Source organism: Globicephala melas, chromosome 2 (assembly GCF_963455315.2).
Source record: "Globicephala melas chromosome 2, mGloMel1.2, whole genome shotgun sequence".
Lineage (NCBI taxonomy): Eukaryota > Metazoa > Chordata > Mammalia > Artiodactyla > Delphinidae > Globicephala > Globicephala melas.
In genome coordinates, this window is record NC_083315.2 from 41,636,080 (window position 1) to 41,651,695 (window position 15,616).

The 15,616-nt window shown below is 39.8% G+C and overlaps 1 pseudogene; it reads right to left on the minus strand.

The window, feature by feature from the left end:
- Positions 1 to 1,604: 1,604 nt before the first annotated feature.
- Positions 1,605 to 15,616, minus strand: part of LOC138842565 (large ribosomal subunit protein uL14-like) — a 29,466-nt pseudogene continuing 15,454 nt past the window's right edge.

The window sequence follows — 15,616 nt, forward strand, 5'->3', positions numbered from 1 at the left end:
TTATTATTACCATGGCCTTCTTCATTATCAAGGTTGTTAGGGCACAGTTTCAAGGAGGTAGGACAAATGGATGTCACTGCTAGTTTGAAAAAGAATTGTCAACATTTATAGGAGCACTTGTCTAAATGCTGTTCTATATGTATTAACTCAACAACAGTGTGAGGTAGATACTATTCTCATCTCTATTTTATAGATGAGGAAATTAAGGCACAAACACAAAGTCACACAGCTAAACAGTGGTGGAAACGGGATGCCGCCTTAGGAGGTCTAGATCTAGATCTAGAACTTGTGCACTGAACCGCCGACTGTGTCAGCCTCCTTCCAGGGCATAAATCCAGTCAACTTGGTTCACTATATTAAGAAAGAGAAGGGAAATGGTGAATCTAGAGAGCAGGGCAGAATAAAGTGATTCATACTGCTGAAGGAAAGGAGGCACAGAAGCCAATCAAATATTTTCACTTTGGCTTAGTGTTTTATCAGAAATGTGCATAGAATTTTTCATTCTCCATAGTTAGCACTGAGTATAATACAATATAATACAATATAAATAATGTAATATAATATGTGTGCATATATAATATTTTAAATATTATTTTCACTTGCTTTTATTTGATGCTCTAGGAAGATAGACTATGTTTGTCGGCTTTGAGTAATTTTATTTCCTTCTCTGTTTCTTTGTGTTATATATATATATATATATATATATATATATATATATATATAGCACGTATATATATTAGTCAAAAGACGGGTGCAAATCCAGGCTCTACCATTACTAGTTGAATGACCATAGGCAAGTTATTTAAATAACTTGAGGCTTGATTTCCTCATTCATAAGAAAAGGATGACAAGAATGTTTCAAGATCTTGCAAGGTTCAAATAACGTAACTGAGAAAGTGCTTTGTAAAACCACTTGCTGGTTATTATATAATGGCAGGGGTAGTGTCTTTCTCAACTGTATACTCTTCATCTCCCAGCAGTACCTTGTTTTCAGGAGACAATTTTATAGATATTTTCTGAATGATTGAGTAGGGGGAAAAAGAAGCAAACAGCAAATGTTTTATGTCATATATAATGTGATGTAAATTTTTTTTTTTTTTTGCTGCACCACACGGCATGCAGAATCCTGGTTCTCTGACCAGGAATCGAACCCTCAACCCTTGCAGTGGAAGCATGGAGTCTTAACCAATGGACTGCCAGGGAAGTCCACCTTTGCCATATATTTATTGCAGGTGTTCTTTGTGCCAGGCATTGTGCTGCAGGAGTGTCCTCAGGTGTGCTTGAACTCCAGAAGCATAGGCTTAGAGCATAGATAAGTTGTAGTACTCCTTCAATCTGCATTCAAGGAGGATCTGCCTTCTCCAGTATATTGACTTTCCTAGTTCCTTTGGAAGGTGGACTCTCACTGAGGTGTCATTAAACATCTGAATATACATTTAAGCATCCTTGTTCTTACTGAATACACATCAAGAACATCCGATGACTTGTGTTCTGATTCATGTGTTTTACACGCTTGAGTATTTTGGTCAGTGTGGTAGTTATGTTACTCATTATAAATTAATAAACTGACATTCTGAGTTACTCACCAGTCTCTGCAAATTGTGTTAATGTGAGATCACTTCTGAGAAATGATGACATTCTTTCTGATTCTTTTTTTTGGGGAGCAAATAATTTTTATTATTATTTTTTTCTTTTACAAATGCACCGAAGAACCATGCAATGCTGCCAGCATTGGATGCAATCCTGGGCCACAAGTCTGCACATTCCCTTGCAACTGGTCCTGTGATGGCAGAACCTTTCATCTCACCTTTATTGTTTACTATGACCCCTGCATTATCTTCAAATAAAGAAACACACCATCTTTTCTCCGGTATCACTTTCCTTGTCGAATTACCACTGCTGGATGTACCTTCTTTCTGAGCTCTGGTTTGCCTTTTTTGACTGTGGCCATCACCATGTCACTCACACCAGCAGCAGGAAGTCTACTCAGTCGTTCCTTGATCCCCTTCACAGAGATGCTATACAGATTTTTGGCTCCTGTTTTGTCAGCACAATTGATCACAGCTCCAACCAGAAGACCCAAGGAAATCTGGAATTTCGCACCAGAGGACCCACCACGTCCTCGGTTTGACATCTTGAGCGCCCTCTTTCTGATTCTTGATGTACAAATTACTTGCCTAAGGAATAGCCTCTGGAATTTGTTGAGTTTACCAAAGTAATGTTACCTTTTGAGTTCTCCTGGTGTCTGGTTGGTTTGCATGGACTTTCTTTGAAAATACAGTATAATCAAATTTCCAGACAAGTCACAGTTCCTACAACGGGTAAAGAAAAATAAAGAACCAATATTGTTCTTAGATTTGAAAATATTAGCGATAGTGGTTCTATTCTCACTGGACATTTTGAGATTCACTCACAACGCTTTGAGATTCATCCATGCTGATGTACTTAGCTCTGATTCATTCTATTTTCTCTGCTGTACATATTCATATAGCAGAATGAACTTATGAATATACCACAATTTTTCATGTATTTATTCTATTGCTAGTAGACATTCTGTTACTTTCAGTAACAGAATGCTTTTACTTGCTTTTACAAATCATGCTGCTTGAACACTCTTGTTCATGTCTCTCAGTGCACGTGTGGATACAAAGGTTTCTTTAAAAAATCTAGGTTTGAAACTGCTGTGCCAGATTGGATACAAATATTCAAATTTACTAGGTTATTTTCAAGTGTTTATACCATTCTTAGTGGATTTTGAGGCCAAAAATGAATCAATAAATGCTACAATTCATAGTAAGTTTGTAAACATGAAGTTTACAAAAGAAACTTTTGAACAGATTTTCAGGCAAAAATGATGGGAAGCTCTGTAATTTAGGACAAATAGAATCTGTATTTTATTGATTTTGTACAAGTAAAACAAGATGGTTTCAAAAAGGAGGTAGAACGATGAACATCTGAGAGTTGAATTTCAATGAATTGTTAATTCATTTGCCTCTAGTCTAGATGGTCTGTTAAGAATTTTTCCCACAGCGACATAAAACTATTGAAGCTTTCATATAATTTTCTTGCAAAGCACAAGACCTCTTATAAACCAAGTTTTCTTACCCCCCAAAAAAATTGCAAAAAAAAGCTTTTCTTATGAAATTGATAAATTTTATCACAGGGATCAAAACTATAGAGGAACCATTCAGAGGAATACTCTTCAAATAAAAAGACGCACAAGTACACTATTGCCAAAGAGCTTGAAAACCGTCCTGAGAGTTAACGACAACCATGATGTTCTGCAGGACCCAGAAAGGGATGCTGACAGGCTGAGTGTATTATGACAATGTTGGATGCCGAATAATATCAACAGTGTACAACGTGGAAGAACCATTGCCACTGCCTGGGAATTGTGGGAGACGCTTGACTTTACATATGGATATAGCCATTGAGGAATTGTCTTAGTTTCCTGGAGCCATTGCAAAAAATTACAACAACCTGTTCTGGAAACCAGAAGTCCAAAATCAGCTTTACTGGGCTGAAATCAAGGTTTGGCAGGGTCACATTCCCTCCAGAGGTATTAGGGGAGGTCTATTTCTTGGCTCTTTCAGCTTGTGGTGGCTGGTCTGTGACTTAAAACCATTGATGTTTTTGCATCATTTTCAAGCAACTCATGCTTTCTTTGGCCTGTAACTGCATCACTCCAGTCTCTGCTGCTGTCCTGAGATGGAGCTGGTATACCAATTTAAGAATATGTGGATTAGGACCTACTGAATGTGGAGGCACAAACCACCCACAAGCACCCCAGCTCCCACTTTGGGGAAGTGAAACCCACATCTACATCAAGAAAGTAGTCACAAGATGTATTACAGATCTCAGAAGCAAGGGGACGCAATGAGCCAGGGGGAGAGCAGCCCATCTCTGGTCCTGAGCGAGCAGGAGGTAGAAAGCAGGGTAGCAAGGACCTATTACCTATAAGGTGGTTGGGGTGGAGGTCACTAACTTTTCTGGTGTTTACCTCTAAGTGGGAAAAGTAAAATGGAAACTTGTGGCAGGAATCCTAAACTCAAGTCCTTACCTAAATGTCCATAATCTAGGTGTGCACAGGGTTATCATATTGCAAAATGCCTAGGCAACAACTCAGAAAAACAAAAGTTGTGTTTCTCATCATATGTCCTCACATAGCCTTTTCTTCTGTGTGTGGTCAACTTTATGTCTGCTTTCCTCTTATAAGATTACATGTGATGGAGTTTAGGACCCAAGTGGACTACCCAGAATAATCGCCTCATCTCAAGATCCTTAATTTAATCACATCTCAAAAACTTTACCAGGTAACATTCACAGTTTTCAGGGATTAGGGCCTGATATCTTCAGGGACCACCTTTCAGCCCACTCCAGGGGCAGAGCGGGAGTTACCAAGATGTATGTGTGCAGAACTGCACGATGACTTTTTATTTTGTTTATCACTTAAATTTCATGTTGCAAGAAGAAAGATTTTTTAAAAATTCAATCAATAACACTTTGTGGGCATAATGTAGACTTAAGTAGGGTTATTGGGAAAGATATTGACAGAGCTCCAGCTAACTTACAATGAGAAAGAGCTTTGTCACATGAATCAAAGAGGTGGCTCTTGTGTGTCAAACAACAAAATGCTTTCTCACAAAGAATAGCTGTACTTTAACTCTTAATCTTCATTTGGCATTGAAGGAAGTACTGAAGATTGTGCATAAGAACAAATCGGGGTCTCTGTGTGCACATCTTTTCATGCTGACAGGAGAAACACATAGTTAGGACGACACTGATCTCCTCCAGTGAGGGCACTGTTCTGGAATGTGGGAATGGTACATTTTTGTCTTTGAAATGGGGAATGAAATTAAAATAATTTTTTTCATAATGCCATTTACATCTAAACTCATAAATCTCAGTATCTTGAAGAGTGAAAACCAGGGATCTAAACTCTCACGTTATAGGCAAAATATTTCTATGATGAACACTCAGGACGAGATAGCAGGATTTCTTAAGCTGAACTGTTGTGTGAAGAGTTTGATTGCTGGGAGTTTGTTTACCAATAGTTAATGGTTTTCTTCTCTTGTTAGAGAAACACATGAAGAAAAACACAATATAAAGTTGGAGATACACACACACACACACACACACATATATATATATGTATCCATACCCACATTTGGGCACTGCAGCAGACCATGAAACAATACTTTCTAGAGCTATGGTCAATAAAGGAGTGAAAAAGTTATCTTCCAAGCAGAAATATATACCCTTTGGCTTTCGATTGTGGTTGCTGGTCAACATAGTGTTCAACAGGGCGGTGAAAATAGTATTCAGTGAGAAACCACTTCGTGTTCTGATAAAAATTTAATTTAATTTTAAAATTTTTAAAACCACTTTATGAAGCTATGATTGACACATAAAAAGCTGTATATATATTGAAGGTATACAAATCTGTGAGTTTGAAGATAAGCGTACACCTGTGAAACCATCATTTCCATTAAAGCCATAAATATCCATTACCACCCAAAGGGGAAACCACTTCATTTTCTATTTGATTTTCCAAACTTGTATAAAAGAGGTGTCCAATATTTACTGCCATTCCTGACCACCTGAACTCTGTGCTCAATAACTCTGTGTTTAGTAAAAATACAGAGGAAGGTAAACCATATGAGGAGGAAAGACAAGATGTATAATCTGACCTGTGGCCCAAACTATAGGACACTGAGCCAGATGGAGGGATGTTGGTGAAAGATTGCAAAGGGTGTCATTTCTATAGCTGATGAAACGTTTCTATTCATGTTAATTTAAAATATTTTATTTTTTAGAGTTGCTATATGATCCAGCAATCCCACTCCTGGGTATATACTGGACAAAACTATAATTAAAAAAGATACATGCACCCCTATGTTCATAGCAGCACTATCAACAATAGCCAAGACATGGAAACAACCTAAATGTCTATCAACAGATGAATGTATGAAGAAGATGTGGTACATATATACAATGGAATACTACTCAGCCATAAAAAGAATGAAATAATGCCATTTGCAGCAACATGGATGGAGCTAGAGATTATCATACTAAGTGAAGTAAGTCAGAAAGAGAAAGACAAATACCATATGATATCACTTATACGTGGAATCTAAAATATGACACAAATGAACCTATCTATGAAACAGAAACAGATTCACAGACATCAAGAATAGACTTGTGGTTGCCAAGGGGGAGGGTGGTGGGGGAATGAAGTGGGAGTTTGGGATTAGCAGATGCAAACTATTATATATAGAATGGATAGACAATAAGGTCCTACTATATAGCTCAGGGAACCATATTCAGTATCCTGTGATAAACCATAATGGAAAAGAGTATGAAAAAGAGTATGTATATATGTATAACTGAATCACTTTGCTGTGTAGCAGAAACTACCACAACACGGTAAATCAACTATACTTCAATAAAGAAACATAAAAATAAAAAAATTACTTTTATGTTTTTAGCATAACAAATTTATCATTTATAATATAATATTGTTAGTATTTATTAATAATTTTTTATCATTTATTTTTGTCTACCAATACTATTCTCTATCAATTATTCTTGTCATTGATACAGTGTTAATACTCTTAATTTTAGTAATATTTTAATTTTAATAAAAGTTAATACCGATTTTATTTGCTTTACCTAAAACCAGTGGTCCACATTTGTGCTGAGTGAGCATTAAGCTCTCTGCACATGGAAAAATTTGAGAAACACTTCCCGATCTAGTCCTACTCCTAGCTAGGCACTGGAGAAAAACGATGAACAAAACATGCTATTCCTAATATCAAGGACTTGAAATCTAACTGGTAATTTATATGCATAAATTACCAGAATAATGAGGCAATGTATGATTTCTAATTATACAAAGAAATTTGTATTTGCCAAGTGTCAGGACTAAAGTCAGGAGAGAGTTTTCTTGACTATATCACTGTATCAGTAGTCTTTAAAAATTTTAACCTTTAATGGTTAGTGTGAAGAATTTTAAACAATACGAAAAAGAAGAGTATAGTCTGGTGAGCCACCATTTGCTCACTACACAAGTTCGGTAATGATTAAATCCATGGCCATTCCTATCTGATATATATTGCCAACCACTTCTTCCCACCCTACTCCCTGGATTATTTTGAAGCAAATCTCAGACATATTGTTTCATCTATAAATATTATCAGAGTATCTTTAAAAGATATGTGCTCTTTAAAAAATATAACCTACTATATCATTAAATTACATAAAAGTTACTTACTTTCTAATCTTTGATCAGTGTTCCAAATTTCCCCGATTGTCTTATAAACATGTGTGCATGCACATGAGCTCATGTGTTCTTCTGCATGCTTCTGCATGGGTGTGCATGTGTGTGTTTATACTTGGTTTGTTGGAAATAGTATGCAAACAATCCATATATTATATTGATTGATTTATCTCTTCAGTGTCTTTTTTTTGTTTTTTTTTTGCAATACGCGGGCCTCTCACTGTTGTGGCCTCTCCCGTTGCGGAGCACAGGCTCCGGACGCGCAGGCTCAGCGGCCATGGCTCACGGGCCCAGCCGCTCCGCAACCACTGCGCCACCATGGAAGCCCTTAAGTGTATTTTTAAATCTATGGTTTCTTTTTCCCTTTCCCTTTTTTTTTTTCTTTTGTGTGACCATTAAGAAAAAAAAATTATGTAGTCAAATTGATCCATTCTTGCCTTACTGCTTCTGGACTCTGCGTCATGATTAGGGAAGATTTCCCCAGTCTCAGATTAGATACATTCACACACGTTTTCTTCTGCATGTTTTCATACTTTATATTTAAACCTCTGACACATTTGGAATTTATTCTAGCATAAGGTGTGAAGAATGGATCTAATTTTGTATTTTTCCAGATGACTGTCCAAATTTCCCAGCACCATTTATAAAACGTCCACTCCCACAATTCTCTTTTTAATTTTCTCACCTGGTCAAAGGAGAGTAGTAGTGTGAGAGAGATGGACAAATATTATTCAGACATTATAACAAATAAAGCAATCCATGTGTACAGATGCAGAAAATGTCTTTCATATATCAGTAAATTAAAAAAAGATGCAGAGGTGAATACATTATGAATCAGGGACTTCCCTGGTAGTCCAGTGTGTAAGACTCCACGCTCCCATTGCAGGGGCCCTGGGTTCGATCCCTCGTCGGGGAACTAGATCCCTCATGCATGCCGCAACTAAGAAGAAGTCCGCATGCTGCAACTAAGAAAAAGCCCTAACGCTGCAACGAAGATCCCGCATGCTGCAACTAAGACCCGGCGCAGCCAAAATAAATAAATAAATATTAAAAAAATTATGAATCAACTTTTGTTTAAAAATTATATATATATGAAAATATCTGGAAGGATATTCTTCAAACTGTCAGTAATGGTTAAGTGGTTACCTCTAGATGTGGGATAGAGGGGATTGAGTTTTAATTTTTATCTTTGTATACTTTAGTATTTATTTATTTTTTTTACAATGAGCACATATTATATTGGCTCAAAAAATTGAAATCTGGGGACTTGTCTGGTGGTCCAGTGGTTAAGACTGCGCTTCCAATGCAGGGGTTGCAGGTTCGATCCCTGGTTGGGGACCTAAGATACCACATCCCACATGCTGTGCAGGGTGGCCAAAGGAAAAAAAAAAAAGTAGAAGTTTAAAAAAATTGAAATCTGAAATAATAGGTCATTAACATATCATGAACTGCATTCAACAAACGTTTACTGAGTTCCACTGTGTGCTAGGTTTGCTTGTATGCTCTGTGTATGTTTCTCAACGCCGCACTTTCAAATCATCCACCTTCTCTGTTTCTCAGTTTCCTACTCTCTGAAAAAAGAAAGCGTCAGAATGTACTTAGAATGAACAATTAGGAGACCTGGATTCTTGTCCTCACCCCTCTGGGCTAGCTTGTGAATTTGGGTTAGTGTATGGCTTCTCTGACCCTCAGCTTCTGCACCTGTTAAATGGGGGTTTGGATCAGGTCCTCTCTGCATTGTGTTGTCCCTCTCTGGAATTCTGTGGTCTGACAATATTTCCATGTACTCTGCATTCACCATGTGACCAGTCCCATTCTAGCCAGGCTGGCCAATTCCATCAGTCCCTGACAATCCAGCCTGACTGGAAAATAGTATTCAGTGAACATTTACTCTGTCTGGTTATGCACATTCTGCAGACCAGGAGAGTGATTTATTTAATTTATATTTAATTATTATCATAGTTGGCAAATGGCAGGAAAATTTTGAGGAGGGGAATTAAAAAGGGATTATATAAGCCCCCTGAGTAATAAGGTTTTTTTTTTCTTGGTTAGTGAAGTTATTCTGTTTCCTTCAATACATTTTTTTGGATAATAAGTTTTTAATTAATTTATTTATTTTTGGCTGTGCTCGGTCTTCGTTTCTGTGCGAGGGCTTTCTCTAGTTGTGGCAAGCGGTGGCCACTCTTCATCGCGGTGTGCGGGACTCTCACTATCGTGGCCTCTCTTGTTGCGGAGCACAGCCTCCAGACGCGCAGGCTCAGCAGTTGTGGCTCACGGGCCTAGTTGCTCTACCGCATGTGGGATCCTCCCAGACCAGGGCTCGAACCTGTATCCCCTGCATTAGCAGGCAGATTCTCAACCACTGCGCCACCAGGGAAGCCCCCAATAAGTTTTTAATATAGCCTTTTTTTAGTTTTATGAGTACAGTGTGATTATGTTATAAATGCATTCAACTTAAGCAAATGCAGCTAAATGCATGTGATTCTAGTGCTTATTTTGCATACAGCATGGACTTTATATGCAAGTTGACTTCCTCATCTGGTACTTAGCTGAAGAAATAGCTATCTAGGCAAGTGCCCTCTTGTTGGACATTTAGATGATTTCCAGTGTTTTGCTGTTGCAAATAATGTTACAATGACCTGCCTTGTGAAATCTCTCTGAATGTCTCTGAATTGAAAACAGACTCTTAAAAGAATGTCAAGCAATCAGAGAATAAGTACTGTGAACATTATTGTCTGGGTTTTGCCCTAGCTTTCCAAGATTATCAGCAGCCCATAAAGCAGCTGAGGCCTCAGCTGCATAACAGATGGGCAAAGCCCACAGGGGCTGAATGTGGACTTAATACACCGGATGGAGGAAGAAAGGCAGACATAGGAGTTTAAGATTGCCATGGAAACATGCTTCCTGGCTATATATACATCTTGGTGTCTGACCGATGTCTCAGAGTCTATGATGACCTGTATATGTGGAGTGAGGTCCCACTTTGAGCTCAGCAGTTTCCAAGGAGATGCTGCAGTCCCCAGCAGCCTTTGCCCTCTCCCTTATGACTCAGGAAGACCAGTTGGAGTTGTCCTCACACATGAACAGAAAAGCCATGAAATATTAATGATTTGTTACTGACTCTGTGGCAAACACTTGGAGAACATCACCTTCCAAATCAATAAGATTTTCACCATGCATAAGAGTGCCCCGAAGTCACATCATTATCCTTCTGGGTACAGGGTGGGAGGCCTAGGAGCACAGACCAGAGGAAGATGCCAACCTGGGAGGGTCATAGTCCCTTTTCTCAATGTTTTTATTGCAGAACAAGTTCAATCAGTGTCAAAGAAGAGGAGCGTGTTACTCATCAAACAACACAAGACTTGGAGAAGCCCGATAGGTCACCGATTTTTCGACATACAAATGTTAGGAAAAGGGATGTGGTAGAATTTTAACATATTTTATCTTTGTTTACACGCACTCATTACAGTAAATTTGGAGAGTGTAGAAAGATATTAAAATTATTCAGTAAAAAGTTTTTCCCATTTCCACTCCACGGTGGGGTGGAAAGTTCACAACGTTTCCATATATCCTCTGCCCCCTCAACATGCATAGCCTCCCCTATTATCAACATCCCCCATCAGAGTGGTACATTTGTTACAGTCAATAATTTACACTGACACGTCACCATAACCCAAAGTCTCGTTTACCTTAGGGTTTACTCTTGGTGTTGTATAGTCTATGGGTTTGGACAAATGTATAAAGACATAGGTCTACTGTACACCTGTCATACAGATTAGTTTCACTGCCTTAAAAATCCTCTGTGCTTTGTCTACTCATCCCTTAATCTTAAGTTACATGTGTCTTTATATTTAAAGTGGGTTTCTTGTAGACAATTTATAGGTAAATCTTTTTTATTTTGGCTGCACTATGTGGCTTGCGGGATCTTAGCTCCCTGACCAGGGATGGAACCTGGCCCCTGGCAGTGGAAGCGCGGAGTCTTAACCACTGAACCACCAGAGAATTCCCTTAAGTCTTGTTTTTTGATCCACTCTGTCAAAGTCTATCTTTTAATTGGTGTGTTTACACCATTGACATTTAAAGTGATTATTGGTATAGTTGGATTAATATCTACCATATTTGTTTCTATCTTCTATTCCTTGCCCTTGTTCTTTATTCCTATTTTTGTCTTCCACTCTTTTTCTGTTATTTGTGGTTTTAATTGAGCATTTTATATGATTCCATTTTCTCTCCTTTCTTAGCATATCAATTATATTTCTTCATTTTTTTTTTTAGTGGTTGCCCTGGATAGAATTTGCAATGTACATTTACAGATAATGCAAGTCTACTTTCAAATAACACTATACTGCTTCGCAAGTAGTGCAAGTACCTTATAAAAACAAAATATTCCTAATTCCTTCCTTCTGTCCCTTGCTTGTACCTTATATTACTGCTGTCATTTATCTCACTCATACAGAAGCATATGGAAGTGTATATGCTTATATATACAATTGCATATGCTTATATTGTATATATAATAAACATACATAATCAAGTACATTGTCGCTATTGTTATTTGTAACAAACTATTATCTGTGAAATCAGCTAAGAATAAGAAAAGTAAGGGCTTCCCTGGTGGCGCAGTGCTTGAGAGTCCGCCTGTCGATGCAGGGGACACAGGTTCGTGCCCTGGTCCGGGAAGATCCCACATGCCGCGGAGCGGCTGGGCCCGTGAGCCATGGCCGCTGAGCCTGCGCGTCCGGAGCCTGTGCTCCGCAACGGGAGAGGCCACAACAGTGAGAGGACGGCATACTGGAAAAAAAAAAAAAAAAAAAGAATAAGAAAAGTAAAAATTTTTATTTACCTGCATGTATTACTTCTCTAACGCTCTTCCTTTCTTTATGTGGATCTGAGTTTCTGACCCATATCGATTTCCTTCTGTTGGAGGAGGTCATCCAAAGGATGTGATCACAGGATGATGTGTGAACAGGACCAGGGAAATGGGAGGCTCTTCACCCCACCCCTGGCCTTGGCATGTATGCTCTGCCCACCGTTCCCACAGTGGGAGCCATTTTCAAGGATGTAGCTTTGAGAGTGATCTGTTGCTGAGACCATCTGGACAGTATGTGTGACAGAACCCTGTTCAGGCTTCTATATAAACTTTAAGATTATGGTGGGCAAGTGTGGAGATGGACTTCTCTTGCAGTGCCCAAGAAAAGCCTCAGACAAGCCTCAAGATAACTTTCTTACCGAGTTAGGTCGCGTGGACCCCTACTTGAGCCCTAGCTGGCCTCAGAGGGGAAGGTTCTTTTTCCATTCAAGTTCGTGCAGCCAAAACCGAAACCAAAGCTGAGATGGAAGCAAGGCAACCTTTATTCAATGGCCAGAGGATGGAGAAGCAGGAACTTAGTTCGCAAATCAACTTCTCGCCCACGGGGATGATTCAGGCAAGATCTTAAGGGCAAGGTTAATGAGGGCGAGGCATCTACATTGGTTTTCCGGGAATAGCCGTGATTCTTCCTGGAACTGGGCTGCCACCTCCTTTCTGCCCTTGTATGGTTGTTGGCATCTGGGTGGGAAGCGGGGTCGAAGCATTCTGGTGCGGATGGCTGAGATCCTAGTATTATAATGAGATGGTAATGAGCTGCAGGGCGGCTTTGTCGCGCTTGTGAAGCTGAACCAGTTTGCCGCAGTTTTCCTGTGGATGGACTCTTGTTCCCGCGCTCTGAACACAGCTAGAGGATATGGTTAGTTGTGGTTTTCTGCCAGTTTACCTGGAGGGAGGGGCCGGGGTATGGTTCTGGGGCCACAGCCTTGGTACCAAATTCCCGTGCTTGTTAAACCTACCGCCTACCAGACTGGAGTGTCTGCCTCTTCCTTCCGTCTCTCCTCACCCTCTGTGTCCGAGGGCCCCTTTCAGATTTCACCCGGGAAGCTCCAGGTTGTTGGTTTTGAACCAACACCTTCTCTCTGAAGAAACTTCTTTTAACATTTCAAAGCAAGACTGCTGGCAACACAACCTCTCAATTTTTTGTTTGCCTTAGAAAGTATTTTTGGTAATTCCCTGGTGGTCCAGTGGTTAGGACAACGAGCTCTCACTATTGAGGACCCGGGTTTGATCCTTGGTCGGGGAACTAAGGTACCACAAGCCGTGCGGTGTGGCCAAAAAAAGAAAAAAAGAAAGTAAAAGGTATTCTTCACTTTCGCAGGCTAACTTCTTAGAATACAGAATCCTAGGTTGGCATTCATTTTTTTCTCTCAACACTTCAAATATTTCACTCCATGCTCTTCTTGCTTTCATCATGGTTTCTGAAGAAAAGGTGGATGTAATTTTTATCTTTGCTCCTCTAGAGGGAAGGCATTTTTTCCCTCTGGCTCCTTTTAAGATTTTTATCTTTGATTTTGTTCAGTTGGAATATTATATGCCTAATAACCCCCGCCCCCCCACCCCCACCCCCCGCCGTTATCCTGTCTGTTCTCTAAGCTTCCTGTATCTGCTATTTGGTAGCTGTCATTAATTTAGGGAAATTCTCAGTCATTATGGTACCAAGCCCAGGTTTAATCTGCTCGCTGCCCGACAGGCCAATATATTGTGGGATAAGTTGCAGCAAGGAATGATGACTTTATTCAGAAAGCCAGCAGGCCCAGAAGATGGCAGACACTCGAGTGCCTCAAAGAACCATCTTCCCCCAGTCAGAATTCCGGCTCCTTTTATACAGAGGAAGGGGAGGGGGCGGGGCCCACCGCAATGTCACCCATTGGTGGGAGCAGGACCGCTAACAGCCAATTCCAAACGGCCTGCGCTAAGGGTCGCGTGCGCCTGCCCCACCCCTATTACAATCATTGCTTTGAATATTTCTTCTGTTCCTTTCTCGCTTCTCTTCTCGGTATTCCCATTACTTGGATGTTATACCTTTTGTAGTTGTCCCACAGTTCTTGGATCTTCTGTTCCGTTTTTTTGTCTTTTTTTCTCTTTGCCTTTCAGTTTTGGAAGTCTCTATCATCACTCTCAGAGGTTCCTTCCTCAGCCCTGTCCAGTCTACTAGTGAGCCTATCAAAGGCATTCTTTATTTTTATTACAGTGTTCTTGATTTCTAGCATTTCTTTTTGATTTTTTCTTAGAATTTCCATCTCTCTGCTTACATGATCCATTTGTCTTGCACGTTGTCTACTTTTTTCCATTAGAGCCCTTATCATGTTAATCATAACTGTTTTAAATTCAATATCTGCTAATTTCAACATCCCTGCAATGTATGAGTGTGGTTCTGATGCTTGCTCTGTCTCTTCAAACTGCCTTTTGCCTTTCAGTGTGCCTTGTAATTTTTTTGTTGAAAGCTGGACATGATATACTGGGTAGAAGGAATGGCAGGAAAGAGACCTTTGGTGATGTGGTGGTGAGGTGTAGGGGTAGGGGAGGTGTTCTGTGGTCCTGTGATTAGGTCTCAGGCTTTCCGTGAGGCTGTGCTCCTTGGCTGTGAACTTTGCAAGTGCCTCTCAGTCCCAGCCCTCTTAAGTGGGGGTGGGGGGCTTAGGAGGGACTGGAGGGAGATAGAGTTGGGTGTTTCCCTTCCCCTGGGCTAGTTAGGCTCTGACAAAAACCCAATAGGTTCGTCTCTGGCAAGGTAGTTTCTCTTGAGGGCAGGCCTTGTTAAGAAGAATAGAATGCTCTGGCATTTTTCAAAACAGCCAGTTTCCCCCTCCTCCTACAGGAAGCATGAGTGGATTTTTCTCCGATCTTCACTGTGAGAACCTGGTCAAGCCTCTGGAGGCAAAAACTCACACCAATGTGGGGACCCCCTAAGGCTGGGTCTCCTGGAGTTTTTATCTCACAGACGGGTCCACACTGAGCCTCCAGCAATTCATCAATTATAGTTCAGGTTTTCCAGCCCCAGCACTGGTTCCTGTGGAGGCTTCTACTCAAGCGTTTCTGCTTCAGTAAATTGTGATTCTCGGTATCTGCATGTCTCTCCAATGCTGGGAGCAGCAATTTGTCCTGTGACCTCACTTCTTTTATGAATCTAAGAAGAGTTGTTAATTTTTCAGTTTGTTCAGCTTTTCACCTGTTAGAATGGAGTGGTGACTTCCAAACTCCTTTTATGCTGGACTGGAAACTGGAAGTCTCAGAAATGTATTTTTAAAATGTCTGTAGACATCCTTACAAGATGTGAACATTGTTAACAATCTTGATGCACTTCCATGTATATGCATATAGATACATATTGTGTGTGCATATCATTTCTACATACATACACAATATATACTACTGCTTTCACAGAATTTTACTGAAGTTTGTACAGCTTTGTATTGAGATTTCATACTTCATTCCCATTTGTATTTTTCTATATCATTAAATAATCT